This window comes from Carassius gibelio, chromosome A19, assembly GCF_023724105.1.
Source record: "Carassius gibelio isolate Cgi1373 ecotype wild population from Czech Republic chromosome A19, carGib1.2-hapl.c, whole genome shotgun sequence".
In the NCBI taxonomy this organism is placed as follows: Eukaryota; Metazoa; Chordata; class Actinopteri; order Cypriniformes; family Cyprinidae; genus Carassius; species Carassius gibelio.
In genome coordinates this window covers 28,464,622-28,482,754 of record NC_068389.1, presented here as the reverse complement: position 1 = coordinate 28,482,754, position 18,133 = coordinate 28,464,622, and the positions used below count along the sequence as shown (strand labels likewise).

Here is an 18,133-nt window from a genome sequence, read left to right as displayed (position 1 = left end):
AAAACTAATTCAGATTAAAATCTCTTTTACCAGAGACACTTGGCTATGAAAGCAGCAAAAAGTAACAAATATTCAAGTTTACATCCAAAACATGAATCAAATATCACAACAATTAAAAAATAATAATAATAAAAACATCATAATTTAGAAGCCCCTTCTGACCAATGACTAAAATGAAGCTCTCGATGAAGTGCTATTTGACTCAAATCCAGGGGCATTTTTACCCTTGTTATGTCATTTTAAGGTCTAACCTTTGTCATCTTTTACATCAAATACATACATTTATATAAACTTAATTTTTTTATTTTATTAAATTTGAATAATAAGACACAATTAGGTATAATAATAACCAATCAACTGAAATCAGTATCAACAAAATTAATCTTTGCTCTCCAGTGGAGCACAGAAGAGCAAAAGTGGCATGTTAGGAATATTAACACTGTTTAAGATCACAATGCAAACATCTATATGCAATGTTTTGAGATTAATGTTTCAAATATAAAGTTTTGAATATAGAAATATTACATGATACTGTAGAAAGGAAACAAGGGAAACTCCTACAAATGCAAGTGTATTAAGATCAGCTTTACTGTGTGTCTTTAGTAAAAGCTGACAGGAGTTTAAGCCCAGAAGAGAACAAACACCTTCTCCTTGGTCTCTGATGATGAATGATTGACAGAACAAATCAAATTAGCACTAGAACTAATTTACATATTGTTAGCCGTAATTAACAACTCCGAAAATTATACAGGGTTTCTAATCAGAATTTGATTTTTTGATACGAAACCGGGTTTAATTTTCAGACATGTCTTCCGCAGGACAAACAGCTGCCAATCAGGCAATATTATAAATCAATTTACCTATGACATATGAGCTGTTCTTATGGAAATGTTGCCATGTTATTACTCCATTTATTACACTTCGTTTTTAGTTATGGTTTATCATAAGAACTCATGAATATGAAAAATTAAAAAAAACTCATGAAAAATTAGACGTAGTGTATGGATTATTTGTTCAGAATTAGAAAAACATTTAATGAATATTTTGTGTTCATATTTAAAAATAATATAGAATATCAGATCATACCGTCTTTTATTATAATTGAGAATCATCTCAGAATAATATTTCGCTTTGAATAACCTCATAATTAACAACGAAAAAACACACGTTTCTTAGTTTGTGTATGTAAATTTGGATACCACTGTCTTGTCGATTAAATTGTGACATTCATGAACTCAATAAGAATGTTTATGTTGCAATTATCGTTATGAACTTTTCTTTTTTTTATATTGCGGAAATAGTCAATTAGAAAAATAAACATTGTACTAGCATGGAAATATCAATGAAATAAAAAAATTTTCAACATAAGAAACGCAGAACGAATTTCACAAGATTTATTCTAATTTTGACTTGCTAATTTCCCCAGGTGGGGATGCACCGGTCCCGGAAGTACTGCAATACCGGGTCAATGCGTGGAGTGGACGGAGCAAGCCCCTATTCCATCTCCAGTATCCAAAAATCAATTTAATATATGGTCCCCGGATAGGGGACGTATCAGATATTAAACTGATAAGAACAGATTTTTTCTTTCGAAAAAGTTTTATTGTCACCATTTACATTTTTTCTATTTGCATTTTTTCTTTTTCACACAACATTTTCTTTTTAATCACACATTAAAACAAGCAATATAATATATAATAAATACACATGGTAAAATGAAAGAAACAATCATTTTTTAAAAAGCATTTGATTAAAACCACAGTGTTTTGCTTGTTTTTAAAAGTCCATTATTGAGGTGTGTTTAAAAGGTGCGGTCAGTTCCAAAAGTAAAATACAAATTTTAAAAAAAGCAAACAAGCCTCGTATATATATATATATATATATATATATATATATATATATATATATATGTTAATAAAACCTCTTTCATAATAAAACAATAAAAAACACCAATTAAAAATCATCTATTGTGCAAGACCGGGGGTGAGTCCTTATCAAGTGGGTCATCACCCCACTCTCACCTAAAATGTCACCTAAAATGGTGACATCTTCACTCTCTAAAAGGTATTTCTTTAAAAACTTTTTTATAAAACTGTACTCTTTGGGCAAGTTAAAAGACACTGGGGTTTTCAAGTCCACTGGTAAAATTTTCAGTGTTCGTAGGTAAGACCCCATCCAAAATCGCGCCATTGCAGCCGTCTTGTTTTCTTTGGATGGGGTCGTGGCATAACTAATGTGCAGGGCGGTGAAGCGGCTGCCTAAAAACAGGTGGGGGTCTGGGAGGCCTTTTCCACCGTTCTCCGGCCTTTTCTTGATGGTCTCCCTCTTCAGGCGCTCCCACTTGGACCCCCACAGGAAGTAAAACACCGCCCTCTCCAGTTTCCCCAGGAACCACCGAGGGGGGCTAAAAACAGAACAGACAAGTAAAATCAGAGGTAAAATCACAGATTTAAAAATTAAAACCTTGCCTTCCATCGTCATCTGTCTTAGTCCCCAAAACCCCAGTCTTTTCCTAACTTTCCCTAACAAGTCAGTCCAGTTTTCCCGTCCACCCCCATCTTTATCAAATTTAACGCCTAAAATCTTAAAATCGTTGTCTTTAAAAACCAAATCAAGTCCTCCTGTGTCCACGTCTCCCCACGGCCCGAAGAGCTGGGCCTCGGACTTGTTTCTATTGAGTTTGGCGCCCGAGGCCCGACCGTACCAGTCAGTCAAGTCCAGTGCTCTTCGTATTGATAAAACGTCTGTGGCTAAAAGAGTTACGTCGTCCATATATAAAACACAGGTCGCCGTCAGTCCCCCCGTCCCAGGAACGTCCAGTCCTTTGATCCATTTGTCCCTTCTCAAGATCTGTGCCAGTGGCTCGATGCAAGCCACATACAGAAGAGGAGATAAAGGACATCCCTGACGGACACCACTGTGTATGTTCACAGCTTTGGAAAGATGCCCATTTATTAGAATTTTGCTGACTATTCCCTTGTACAGCAGTCCCACCCAGGCTATAAACCTCTTTGGAAACCCCATTTTCTCCAGAACCTGGAAGAGGTACTGGTGCGAGACTCGATCAAATGCTTTTTCAAAATCTAAATTTAGGACTACTAGCCGAATATTTCTGTCTCTCGCGTAACAGATGGCGTCTCTAATCAGCACTAGGTTGTCTGTTATCTTTCTTCCGGGCACAGAACAAGCTTGATCCGGGTGAATCACGTCCTCTAAAACAGTTGACATGCGTGTTGCTAAAACTTTGCTAAAAAGTTTATAATCGAAATTTAAAAGTGTTATGGGTCTCCAGTTTTTTAAGTCAGTCCGGTCACCTTTTTTGTGAAGTAAAGAAACTATCCCTATTCTAAAACTGTCTGGAAGTCTGTCGAGGGTCTCAAACTCTTTAAAAACTGTCAAAAGCTCTTGTTCTAAAATGTCCCAAAATGTTAGATAAAACTCCAGGGGAAGTCCATCCACTCCTGGGGACTTCCCCTTTTTAAAACCTCCAAGAGCTTTTTGGGTTTCTAAAATGTTCAAATCTTGGGCTAAAATCTCATTTTGACAGTCGACCCTTTTTTCAACAAAATTTAAAACTTCTTTTACGGTGTCTGAGTGTACCTTTTTAAAACTATATAAAGCCCCATAAAATTTTTCCACATCCTCTAAAATCTCTTTTGTTGTGTTAACCTCCCTATCCCCTGTTTTAACCCTGGTTAACCCCCCACCCCTTGTTATTATTTTCTTAAAAAAATATCTGGTACACTTTTCCCCTTCTTCAATTTCTCTCTCTTTGCTTCTTAAAAGGACCCCTTTACTTTCTATATTGGCTAAAACTGACATTTCCTTTTTTACATCCTGGATTTCATTGTTAAAATCAAAACCATTATTTAAAAGATTAAAATACCTTTGTAGTCTTTTTTGCAACCCCAACATGCATTTCTTTTCCCTACTCTTCTTTTCTTTCCCTATCTTTCTAAAAAACTGTCTCGTCCGGTCCTTTACCATCTCCCACCACTGTGCACGTGTATCATAAAAGTCTTGGAGGGTCTGCCATTGGCTGAACTGTTCCCTATATTCTAAAATTACATTCTTGTCTTCCAACAGGGAACAGTTCAGCTTCCACAGCCCTCCCCCTACCGTCACACCCATGGGCAGTGAAAGGGTGCAAGACAGCATCATGTGATCAGAGAAAAAAAGGGGGGTTAATGTAGCATCGGTTGGCGGGCAGTCCCTTGTAAACACGTAGTCGATTCGAGAGGCTTTGGTACCATCACCACTGAACCAGGTGAAGCCCTCCTCTCTTTGATGCAAAATTTTAAAACAGTCGACTAAATTAAAATCTCTGACTAAACCCTGCAATAAAACCGACGTTTTGTCCACTCTGAAATCCTCCCCTACCCTTTTCCTGTCTGTTTTAGATAAAACACAATTAAAATCCCCTGCTACCATTAGGGGAGCCCTACCTAGCATGTGGGGTTGCAAGTCTTCTAAAAGCTCATATCTTTCGTTCTTTTCCGTAAAACCATATACATTAAGAACATTAAAATCCCTGTCTAAAAAGGTCAGATTTACTAAAAGTGCCCGGCCTTGCCTCACCACAGTGCTGCCCTTCACCAAGATGTTAGGATTATTAATTAAAACCGCAACTCCGTCGTTTTTGTTAAAATTTGATCCGCTCCATATGGAGGCTCCCGCGGACCATAGCTCTTCCATTTTTGTGTACCTAGTTAAAAAGGGCAGAGAACACTCTTGTAATAAAAACAAATCTGACTTAAAAGATTTTAAAAAGGACAAAATACTCTGTGCTCTGATGGTGGACCTCACACTTCTGACATTGATAGTAGAGATGGTGAGGGCCATGAGCAGTAGGGTTAAAAAGGTATGAGGCATTTAAAACAGAAGACAATAAAAAGACTACAAAAATATGATTAAAATCATGTTACATCTTGTAGCATTTGTCTTTCCTTTTCCCCAGATGAGCTGAGGTCTGGAGGGCAAATGCCTGTCGCTTCAGAGGCCACAGAGGGAACCTCTTGTGGCTCCTTTGGCGATGATGCTGTTAGCTTAATGTGCAAAAAGGAAACCTCATTTGGGGACTCTAGGGGCCACATGCGCTCCAGATCTACCGAATCGGAACTATCGAGCTTATATGCTGCCCTAGATTTTTTCTCCTCCGTTACAATCAGAGGAGACCCCGCAGGTCTTTTTTGCACCTGAGCATTTGGGAGTGAACACTCTGTCTCACTCCCGGTGGATTCTTCCACCCCATCCGAAACTGTTACCAGTGATTCTTCCTCACTTTCCTTTCCTTCCATTACCATTTCCTGTTCCGTTGCCTCCGCCCCTGTGGCCGCCCCACTTCCTCCTTCCTGCCCAATCCCTGAGGCCGGCTGGGAATTTGAAATTCCCGCCAAAACCTCAGGGACCGCCTCCTCTCTCCTTTGTTCCTTCGTTTGTTGCCCATGTGGGGCGGCCATTTTTAGCTTGTTGGCAAAACTTTTAGGGCAGTCTCTGTAAAGATGGTTTGTTTCTCCACAAAGATTGCACCGTCTGCCATTGGTACAGTCATCAAAACTGTGACCAATTTCTCTACACTTCCCACAGATTAACTCTTGGCATGCTTCAGCTAGATGACCAAACCTTCCACACTTTCTGCAGAGTTTGGGCATTCCTTGATAATGTATGTAGCCTCTGTTCTCTCCGAGCACAATCATGGAAGGCAGATGCTTCAGGCCCTGGTAGCCCCCAGCGTCTTCCCATTGTTTAATGGGAATTCGCCAGGAGCATGTCCAAATGCCATCTTCATCTAACACTTTGACAGGCTGGCCTCGAACAGTGCAAAATCTACCCAACCAAACACAAATATCATCTCCAGTCACGGTTTCATTGAACATCCTGACAATCACAGTTTTAAGTGTGTTATCAGAAAGTTTCTCAACAGTGAACATGGAAAACTGGGCTTTAACTGATTCAAACCTTTGCCAAAAGTCACTAAGTAGGGAAGCGGTTTTAAAACTAACATCAAATCCTTTGTTCAAGGGCAGAGTCATCAAACAATTCAGGTCGTCACATTTAAAAGCTAAGGTCTTTTGGATCAGCTTCCTGGAAAAGTCCATACGGGACATTCCCAGGAGCTTCCCCTCACCCTGCCTGAATAAAAAACGCACGCTGTGGTGCCTCCGCACGCCGGCACGGGCAGCCGACATGATAGAGGCACCAACAGCCTAAAAACTTAAAACAACAATAAATACAACAATAAATAACAAAATAAATAATTAAAAGACCTTACCTTAAAACTTGTTGGAGCCCGAAGCAGCAGAGTTCAATATACCTCCCGAAGTTGTGTGACTCAAGATATGAAGGGATCTCGAGTCAGGAAACCTCCAAGAGGCGATCGCAGTCTCAACCGTCCGACAAGATACTTGATCTTAGCCAAAAGGCCGAGAAGCGATCTAGTTTAATACTAGTTTAATATGTTGCACTTAACTTTATGTACTTTCCTTTATTTTGTATTACGGAAAACAATCAATTTAAAAAATCTTGTTGTAATTCATAAAATTCGTATTGAATTATAATTCATATAATTTAAGAAACACGCAACTTATCATAATTAATTCTTATTTTCACTGTTTAATTTCCCCATGAGGGGATGCACCGGTCCCGGAAGTACTGCAATACCGGATCAATGCGTGGAGTGGACGGAGCAAGCCCCTATTCCATCTCCAGTATCCAAAAATCAATTTAATATATGGTCCCCGGTTAGAGGACGTATCAGATATTAAACTGATAAGAACAGATACTACACTTGATCTTAGCCAAAAGGCCGAGAAGCGATACCCACAAACTGTCAGCGCTGAGGGACTGATTCGACGCGCTACACATTTGAAAGACGGTGAGACGCGAACTAGCGCCCGATAAACACTTCAGACTACAAACACACTAGGAGACTGACGCACACACACACACACACACTCACAAACTCACACACTCAAAACTCTCTCACGACGAGCTGAAAACCTCATCAAGTCACACGGATTCTTCTACTTCCGGTACGCTGCGTTCCCATCGTCCAATCAAACACGAGGACGGAGTTAGTGGACCATAAAACAAGTTGAATTCTCTTAATAGTTTGTTTATCATAAAACAAGAGATTGAAGTCTATCTACTCTAGTTCAGACAGCATGATATATCAAATAACAATAATAAAAAAAAAAGCTTATCAAATGCTTTCATTCACTTGATGAGTTGTATGAGTAAGAAAGAAAGATGGTTCACTCAGACTTTGCATTGACTATGTTCACTTAATAAGAAGACAGTTGCAGACTGACATCCTTTGCCTCATATACAAGACATTACAGATACTTTTCCATCCTTGACCAAGGGAAGGCATACCACCAAGGGTTTATGGCTGAGGGCTTTCATTACGCCATGGGGGTTATACGAGTGGTTCAGGATTCCTTTTGGGCTGACCAATGCACCTGCTGTATTTCAAGAGAAGGAAAAGGAGAACTGGAAAGAACATCTAGAGGACCGTTAAGAAAACAGCTAACTCTTGTCTTCCCGACTGCCTGGGACCTGTAACACACGCATAAATTACGTTATTATATATCACACTGGAAAAATGAACCAGGATACAAAACAAGAGACCAGAGTCGATGGCAGTTTTTAAATATTATATTAATCTTTATTTGAGTTTTGACAAAATACCCAGAAGCTCCAACCTTTACAAAAATATGTCTTCTACAAATTCTTTTCACGGGAGCGAGCGAATTAAACACAGTGTAGAGTATCTGATAACAGCGACACGTTATGCTGTGTTCACACCAAACGCGAATAGAGCGTCAAATTCGCGTCTACCGCGCCTAGTTTGCCGCTTGACCATTTTGAGATCATTCGCTTCATTCGCGCGTGAAATTAACTTCACAACAGACGCGAATTCGCGTCATGGGGGGGCTTCTGCCAGCTGAGTTCACGCAGCATTTTCAACCGCCATTTTTATTCGGATAATTTTCAAAATATTACTGTTATTGTGTCATGAAATGTAGTTTTAAAAGTATTTCAGACGAGAATGTAGTTGTTTTAAACTCAAATATGCGGTTTATTTATAATGACAGCGTCTATTTAAAAAAATGTGTTTCGCCGATCTCTGAGATGAGCTCCATGCGATCAGCGGGAGCTCCGTCATCATGTATACGCCGAGAGCAGCCTCACCTCGGATAGATCTTCTGACATTTGCCGCTGGCTCTGATGTCTCTTTAGTGGTTCAAGATAAAATATAATTCGTTTGGGGTAAAATGAAACGTTTCTTATCTTTGGCCTTTATTCAATTTTTCTATTAATATGTATATATATAGATAGATAGATAGATAGATAGGTCCTTTTTATTGCTGTTTATTTTGTCATTTAGCTCCGGTTGACTGCTCACTGACAACATCAGTCGTTCCTCCTTGTTGAATGAGTGGAGAAGGGTATTCCTGCACAACCGGAGGCTGCAGGAACATACTGTTGAATGAGTGACTCCTAGCAGGCTCCTGATTGGTTAACGCGGCGCGAATTGACGCCAAAGTTCAAATTTTTCAACTCGGGCGGCAGATGCGAATTCGCGTCAAACGCTAAATGCACAAAAAGCACCATTCGCGCTTAACGCGCGTTTCGCGCGAAGCGCCCTATTCGCGCGTCAATTCGCGTCATTCGCGCGAACTAGACGCGCGAATGAGGCGAATTCGCGTCTTCCGCACCGCGCTTAACGCCCCATTCGCGCCGCGAGACCTCCAGACGCGCGTAAACGCGCCTTTGCATTGACTTAACATTGAAATCATTCGCGCCAGACGCTCTATTCGCGTTTGGTGTGAACACAGCATTACAGCCCGAACAAAGCCTTAATGCTGTGTTCACACCAAACGCGAATAGAGCGTCAAATTCGCGTCTACCGCGTCTAGTTTGCCGCTTGACCATTTTGAGATCATTCGCTTCATTCGCGCGAGTAATTCGCTTCATTCGCGCGTGGAATTAACTTCACAACAGACGCGAATTCGCGTCATGGGGGGGCTTCTGCCAGCTGAGTTCACGCAGCATTTTCAACCGCCATTTTTATTCGGATAATTTTCAAAATATTACTGTTACTGTGTCATGAAATGTAGTTTTAAAAGTATTTCAGGCGAGAATGTAGTTGTTTTAAACTCAAATATGCGGTTTATTTATAATGACAGCGTCTATTTAAAAAAATGTGTTTCGCCGATCTCGGAGATGAGCTCCAGCGGGAGCTCCGTCATCATGTATCCGCCGAGAGCAGCCTCGGCTCGGCTAGACCTTCTGACATTTGCCGCTGACTCTGATGTCTCATTAGTGGTTCAAGATAAAATATAATTCGTTTGGGGTAAAATGAAACGTTTCTTATCAATTGGCCTTTATTCAATTTATCTATTAATATGTTTTTTATATACATATATGTCCTTTTTATTCCTGTCTCTATAGAAATATGAACTTTTGTCATATAGCTCCGGTTGACTGCTCACTGACAACATCAGTCGTTCCCTCCTTGTTGAATGAGTGGAGAAGGGTATTCCTGCACAACCGGAGGCTGCAGGAACATACTGTTGAGTGACTCCTAGCAGGCTCCTGATTGGTTAACGCGGCGCGAATTGACGCCAAAGTTCAAATTTTTCAACTCGGGCGGCAGACGCGAATTCGCGTCAAACGCTAAATGCACAAAAAGCACCTTCGCGCTTAACGCGCGTTTCGCGCGAAACGCCCTATTCGCGTCATTCGCGCGAACTAGACGCGCGAATGAGGCGAATTCGCGTCTTCCGCGCCGCGCTTAACGCCCCATTCGCGCCGCGAGACCTCCAGACGCGCGTAAACGCGCCTTTGCATTGACTTAACATTGAAATCATTCGCGCCAGACGCTCTATTCGCGTTTGGTGTGAACACAGCATAACGAGCTTCGTTATGCTGTGTTCACACCAAACGCGAATAGAGCGTCAAATTCGCGTCTACCGCGTCTAGTTTGCCGCTTGACCATTTTGAGATCATTCGCTTCATTCGCGCGAGTAATTCGCTTCATTCGCGCGTGGAATTAACTTCACAACAGACGCGAATTCGCGTCATGGGGGGGCTTCTGCCAGCTGAGTTCACGCAGCATTTCAACCGCCATTTTTATTCGGATAATTTTCAAAATATTACTGTTACTGTGTCATGAAATGTAGTTTTAAAAGTATTTCAGGCGAGAATGTAGTTGTTTTAAACTCAGATATGCGGTTTATTTATAATGACAGCGTCTATTTAAAAAAATGTGTTTCGCCGATCTCGGAGATGAGCTCCATGCGACCAGCGGGAGCTCCGTCATCATGTATCCGCCGAGAGCAGCCTCGGCTCGGCTAGACCTTCTGACATTTGCCGCTGGCTCTGATGTCTCTTTAGTGGTTCAAGATAAAATATAATTCGTTTGGGGTAAAATGAAACGTTTCTTATCAATTGGCCTTTATTCAATTTATCTATTAATATGTTTTTTATATACATATATGTCCTTTTTATTCCTGTCTCTATAGAAATATGAACTTTTGTCATATAGCTCCGGTTGACTGCTCACTGACAACATCAGTCGTTCCTCCTTGTTGAATGAGTGGAGAAGGGTATTCCTGCACAACCGGAGGCTGCAGGAACATTCTGTTGAATGAGTGACTCCTAGCAGGCTCCTGATTGGTTAACGCGGCGCGAATTGACGCCAAAGTTCAAATTTTTCAACTCGGGCGGCAGACGCGAATTCGCGTCAAACGCTAAATGCACAAAAAGCACCTTCGCGCTTAACGCGCGTTTCGCGCGAAACGCCCTATTCACGCGTCAATTCGCGTCATTCGCGCGAACTAGACGCGCGAATGAGGCGAATTCGCGTCTTCCGCGCCGCGCTTAACGCCCCATTCGCGCCGCGAGACCTCCAGACGCGCGTAAACGCGCCTTTGCATTGACTTAACATTGAAATCATTCGCGCCAGACGCTCTATTCGCGTTTGGTGTGAACACAGCATTAGTGTTTGTGACGAGTACAGCCTCGCTCGTGTCGTCCGATAGCAGCCGTCCTGGTCCAAACTCTCTCAACACGTCTCCATTAAATTAATCAACTTAAATTAGCATTCCACAAATATATAGTAACGTGATTGTTTTACAACAAATGAAGTAGAACTAATGTACAGACGTTGAAGCCGTTTCAAGTGCTGCCAACGAAAGCTTGATTATAAGATGATTCACACACACACACACACACACACACACAAAAGACAGAAAACAAACATGGTTTTGGTCCGGTCCGTGTATCATCCGATCATTCAACGGACCTATACACCAAGTAATATGTACTTTTTACATTTTAACCAACATTTAAACCTGATCTAAAAAAGAACTTTGTTGACAAAAACATCTCTCATATCTTATACAGTATTGTTCAAAATAATAGCAGTACAATGTGACTAACCAGAATAATCAAGGTTTTTAGTATATTTTTTATTGCTACGTGGCAAACAAGTTACCAGTAGGTTCAGTAGATTGTCAGAAAACAAACAAGACCCAGCATTCATGATATGCATGCTCTTAAGGCTGTGCAATTGGGCAATTAGTTGAAAGGGGTGTGTTCAAAAAAATAGCAGTGTCTACCTTTGACTGTACAAACTCAAAACTATTTTGTACAAACTTTTTTTTTTTCTGGGATTTAGCAATCCTGTGAATCACTAAACTAATATTTAGTTGTATGACCACAGTTTTTTAAAACTGCTTGACATCTGTGTGGCATGGAGTCAACCAACTTGTGGCACCTCTCAGCTGTTATTCCACTCCATGATTCTTTAGCAACATTCCACAATTCATTCACATTTCTTGGTTTTGCTTCAGAAACAGCATTTTTGATATCACCCCACAAGTTCTCAATTGGATTAAGGTCTGGAGATTGGGCTGGCCACTCCATAACATTAATTTTGTTGGTTTGGAACCAAGACTTTGCCCGTTTACTAGTGTGTTTTGGGTCATTGTCTTGTTGAAACAACCATTTCAAGGGCATGTCCTCTTCAGCATAGGGCAACATGACCTCTTCAAGTATTTTAACATATGCAAACTGATCCATGATCCCTGGTATGCGATAAATAGGCCCAACACCATAGTAGGAGAAACATGCCCATATCATGATGCTTGCACCTCCATGCTTCACTGTCTTCACTGTGTACTGTGGCTTGAATTCAGAGTTTGGGGGTCGTCTCACAAACTGCCTGTGGCCCTTGGACCCAAAAAGAACAATTTTACTCTCATCAGTCCACAAAATGTTCCTCCATTTCTCTTTAGGCCAGTTGATGTGTTCTTTGGCAAATTGTAACCTCTTCTGCACATGCCTTTTTTTTAACAGAGGGACTTTGCGGGGGATTCTTGAAAATAGATTAGCTTCACACAGACGTCTTCTAACTGTCACAGTACTTACAGGTAACTCCAGACTGTCTTTGATCATCCTGGAGGTGATCATTGGCTGAGCCTTTGCCATTCTGGTTATTCTTCTATCCATTTTGATGGTTGTCTTCCGTTTTCTTCCACGTCTCTCTGGTTTTGCTCTCCATTTTAAGGCATTGGAGATCATTTTAGCTGAACAGCCTATCATTTTTTGCACCTCTTTATAGGTTTTCCCCTCTCTAATCAACTTTTTAATCAAAGTACGCTGTTCTTCTGAACAATGTCTTGAACGACCCATTTTCCTCAGCTTTCAAATGCATGTTCAACAAGTGTTGGCTTCATCCTTAAATAGGGGCCACCTGATTCACACCTGTTTCTTCACAAAATTGATGACCTCAGTGATTGAATGCCACACTGCTATTTTTTTGAACACACCCCTTTCAACTAATTCAACTAATTGCCCAATTGCACAGCCTTAAGAGCGTGCATATCATGAATGCTGGGTCTCATTTGTTTTCTGAGAATCTACTGAACCTACTGGTAACTTGTTTGCCACGTAGCAATAAAAAAATATACGAAAAACCTTGATTATTCTGGTTAGTCACATTGTACTGCTATTATTTTGAACAATACTGTATAAATTAAAGTATTTTTATTGGGGTAATTGCAGAAATCAATCCTTGTTCGTTTTTTTATTTTTTAAAGCAGTAAACGTTTTAAATAATTACTGCTCATCTGTCGCTTTAATGTACGTCCCCTTGGAATAATAAGGTTCTATCTGCGTTCTGAGTAGTTTTGAGATATTGAGCTTTAAAGTTTTTGTGTTCCATAGACTTCTGTAGATAGAATCTTTTTGTTTTTTCAATAAAAAATCCCAAAATGTACACAACTTAAAACATCACATAATGTAAATAAATTGTCACAGAATAAGAATATGTGAATAACTCAATTTTGACAAAAATGTCAGATAGAACCTTATAATTCTATCCTAATAATATTAATCATTGTTATCGTGTGTATAATGATTAACATCCACAGCTTGTTGTGTGGCACTAAAGGTTTTATCCCGTTCAGTCCAAATAAAGATCATATTCACCATCATTACAAGAAATGAATGAGATGTGGTTCAGATTTAATTTAATAGCCTTCTATACATAGCCGTCTATCAGACTAACAATTAACAACATTAACAACCATGAAGAACTTCTGTTTGGGGACGATTAGTTAATTTATATCTTACGTGATTACGTCGTGTGAATGCAAGCTAGTGGAAAACAAGCATTTGTGGTCAATAAGCATATAGACGTTAAATTTTATCCTCGAGGGCTCTCCGAAGACGCATTCAATTTGTGATTTGAAATCTCATCTTCCGGATCCAGATCCATTTACTTCAAATAAAACTTGATTATCCGACGATCTACTTCATAATATTAACAAAGTTCAAATGTTAAACTTAAAACTTATAACATTCAAACCTATTACTGAAGAAATACACGGATTGTATTTAAGTATTACTATATATCTCTGCCTAGTAAATACATTCGTCTTCTTGTCATCTATTGTTTATACACATAATAAGGGAGAGCGCGAACGCAGTCCCCACTAGCAGAAATTATGCGGTTGAGATTCTCACATGTGGAGAATTCATAGAGGTCAGAGAGCCGGAGTGCAATGGCTGATCCTCACTCTAGGTGATCCACCTGCTTGATCATGGAGTCACCCCTGCCAGGTAAGTATAAGTTCTACACGGATCCGATCAGAGACTCACTCCGCTCCACACCGATCACGTCGACGGTGAATAAACACACACCGGCGCGCTTTACACAAACAACACATGCTCAGTTTATTACGACCCTCCTTTACTTGAAAAAAAGCGCGGTAACAATTTGAGCTTTATGAAAAACTCAAATACACTTCGCGCCTCACACAAACGGAATACAATTTGAGCTTTATCAAAAACACAAAAACACACACGTAATACGTCACGTCTATTATATTTAATCTCACGTCCATTATGGGAGCAACACAAAGCTCCGATAACATTTTTTTACTTGCACGTAAAATATAACGCGGATAACATTAAATGCATGTTTTTCAGCAGATCAGAATGATTAATAATCGCGCCTTTCTGTTGCACTGTCGGTCTCGATTATCCGCCATGTTTGTAGTTTTTAACACTTTTAATTCTTGATTGTAGTTTTAATCGAAGTTGTTGTGGACAGTATTATCCATTCGATTGCGCGAATCTGCGAGCGTTGTTATTGTTAAACGAATCAAGGAAGTGTAAGAACAATGTGTATTTTAAAGCAAAAACTAGCTTATAACTGCAGTCCGACAAACAAAAACACATTTAAATATTCAAATCTTACATGTTTACTATGATCCTTCTGTTCTCAATATGTGTCAATATAACAATATAACGCTTCATATTAAACTCTATTTTACTGTGTTTCAGTAGAGACAAATTTGGGGAGATGAAAAATATTACAAAACTTTCTGAAAATACAATATTAGAAATAACTCCAATTACTAGAAATGTAATGTACAATTTGCATGCATACAAACTTTGTAGAAAAATTAAATTCGAGAGGTTTCCAACCATGCATACTTATTAACATAAGGCTTTTATACTAGAGGTACTGTGCTAACAAAGTTTTTGGCCCATTTTGCGGTGCTATTTCTCGGCCCACAATGATGATGCATTAAATTGGACAAAAGGTCTTTATACTGAAGGTACGGTCCTAACAGAATCCAAATTTTGAGCATTTTTAACTTTACCAGTGTGTTTAATTGGCCTTTGAATTAAACATAAGGAACAATGCAAATTGAGCAATATTGCACCATCAGCCCAATTCATGGTGGTGTTTCTCGGCCAGTGTACATGATACTTTAAAATTTAAATGTATATCTTTATACTAGAGGTACTGCTTAAACAAAATCCAAATCTAAAGCACTTTTTAACTTTCCAATTCTTTTTAACCGGTCTTTGAACTTGGCATGGAGGACAATGCACACAATCATATTTTGCCATAAACCCATTTGCGGTGCTGTTTCTTGGCCCCTGATGATTCTTTAAAACAGACATAACACCTTTACACTAGAGGTACTGCTCTAAGAAAATACAGCACTTTTAAAAATTTCCAATTTCTTGTAATTGGCTTTTAAAATTGGCATAATCTTCCTGAGAACCAGATTTTCTTTTTTTTTTTTTTTTTTGTAAACTTTCTTTATGTCATTATTTTGATAGGAGCATAAGAATTCTGATTTTTTTAAACTAAATATTTTAATCATTTTATATCATGTTCTTTGTAGAGTACTCCAGGACTATGTTTTTAAAAATAAGTAAAAATAAATAAATAAATAATAATAATAATAAATAAAAAAGACATGAAAAGGAATATATGGGCAAAAAACATTGTATTTTTTCCCCATCCCCTTTTTAGGTTTCAGGCTAATTTTTAGACAAAATTTGTACAAAGATGATTCTCGGCTATGAAAGACATAACAAAATAATCTGATATACTACTATAATGTATGGAAAATGTGTAAAATGTCTATAAGCAGTAGACATTTGATAATTTGTAGACATTTGTGACCCTGGAGCCAAAACCAGTCTCAAATCGTTTGTTTTTAGCAATAGCAATAAATACATTCTATGGGTCAAAATGATCAATTAACTTTTCTTTTTTTTAGCAATTATCAATCGGATATTGTGTAAAGATCATGTTCCATGAATATATTTTATAAATTTCCTACTTTAAATGTATCAAAACTTAATGTTTGATTAGTAATATGCATTGCTAAGAACTTTATTTGAACAACTTTAAAGATGATTTTCTCAATATTTGGATTTTTTGCAAATGAATATAAAATATGTTAAAAACCACATATTATACAGAGACTTCAAATTTAGTGGTATTTTATTAAATTTAACGTATTATACTTTCAATAAAACGTTTGCAACAAGTTTCTAAAAGCGGTTTTATTCCTGTTTTGGTCTTGTTTCGGTTTTAGTTTTAGTTTTTGTCATATTCATACAGCGTTTGTTGTTCACAGAGCTTCAAAGCAGTTCATTATGTAATAAACATTTGGTTCCATTGATTCAAAGCTAAGAAAAAAAATCTGATTTGCTTTGGTTCACTAACAATTTTCTGAACACACATCTCATCAAAAGCTGAATGTTCCCAAAACTACACTGTCATATTAAAAATGTTTTTAACAAATTTCCTTACCTGGATGAGGATGCACCGCTCCCAGAAGTACTGCAACACCAGGTCGATGCATGGAGCTGATGGAGCAAGCAAAAATCAATTTAAATATCATAATACCCAGATGACATCCTGGATGCGATTCAAATGTTTCCTGTTTCTTTGGAGTGTAACAAGCTCTTGGTGCATGAAGAAGATCCGTAAAGCTGCAAAGAATAAAATCTCAAATCAAAAGAGATATTCTTCATCAAAGTAAATAAAAAGCCACACCCCAAACACCTCGTTTAAACACGCCCCCACATGTCTACATCACTATGTGGGGGAAGATTTATATAACGCCGCCCAAATGTTCTCACAAAGAAAGTTGGAGTGAGATCAGTAACAGAAAAGCAACGCACACCGGAGAAGACAAAAGCTGGAACAAATCCAGCATTAAGATGATTTTAACTCAAACACAGAGTCTATAATCCATAATAACAATTCCTCCAGTGAAAAAGTGTTCTGGTCTGAATCAGGAGAGAAATCTGCACAGATCAAGCAGCGATTAAACATCTCTAAACAAATATGCGAGAGACAACAGCAGATGATGCACTTTTTCACTGGAGGAAGTGTTATTATGGATTACGGTAAATTTAATTTATTTATTTAACCAGATTAAAAAACTAATTCAGATTAAAATCTCTTTTACCAGAGACACTTGGCTATGAAAGCAGCAAAAAGTAACAAATATTCAAGTTTACATCCAAAACATGAATCAAATATCACAACAATTAAAAACTAATAATAATAAAAACATCATAATTTAGAAGCCCCTTCTGACCAATGACTAAAATGAAGCTCTCGATGAAGTGCTATTTGACTCAAATCCAGGGGCATTTTTTACCCTTGTAATGTCATTTTAAGGTCTAACCTTTGTCATCTTTTACATCAAATACATACATTTATATAAACTTAATTTTTTTATTTTATTAAATTTGAATAATAAGACACAATTAGGTATAATAATAACCAATCAACTGAAATCAGTATCAACAAAATTAATCTTTGCTCTCCAGTGGAGCACAGAAGAGCAAAAGTGGCATGTTAGGAATATTAACACTGTTTAAGATCACAATGCAAACATCTATATGCAATGTTTTGAGATTAATGTTTCAAATATAAAGTTTTGAATATAGAAATATTACATGATACTGTAGAAAGGAAACAAGGGAAACTCCTACAAATGCAAGTGTATTAAGATCAGCTTTACTGTGTGTCTTTAGTAAAAGCTGACAGGAGTTTAAGCCCAGAAGAGAACAAACACCTTCTCCTTGGTCTCTGATGATGAATGATTGACAGAACAAATCAAATTAGCACTAGAACTAATTTACATATTGTTAGCCGTAATTAACAACTCCGAAAATTATACAGGGTTTCTAATCAGAATTTGATTTTTTGATACGAAACCGGGTTTAATTTTCAGACATGTCTTCCGCAGGACAAACAGCTGCCAATCAGGCAATATTATAAATCAATTTACCT

General features: G+C 38.5%; 1 protein-coding gene, 2 non-coding genes and 1 pseudogene across 3 annotated transcripts in view; 1 reads left to right on the top strand and 3 right to left on the bottom strand.

Annotated features, from left to right (window-relative positions):
* Positions 1-18,133, top strand: part of LOC127935227 (glutathione S-transferase A) — a 232,949-nt gene that overhangs the window by 184,598 nt on the left and 30,218 nt on the right. The gene's annotated exons all lie outside the window — the stretch shown is intronic.
* Positions 1,428-1,602, bottom strand: LOC127936297 (uncharacterized; annotated as a pseudogene).
* On the bottom strand, positions 6,627-6,817 carry LOC127936291 (U2 spliceosomal RNA). The gene has a single exon (XR_008148254.1). It is a non-coding gene; the product is annotated as a U2 spliceosomal RNA (small nuclear RNA).
* Positions 13,981-14,141, bottom strand: LOC127936284 (U1 spliceosomal RNA). The gene has a single exon (XR_008148247.1). It is a non-coding gene; the product is annotated as a U1 spliceosomal RNA (small nuclear RNA).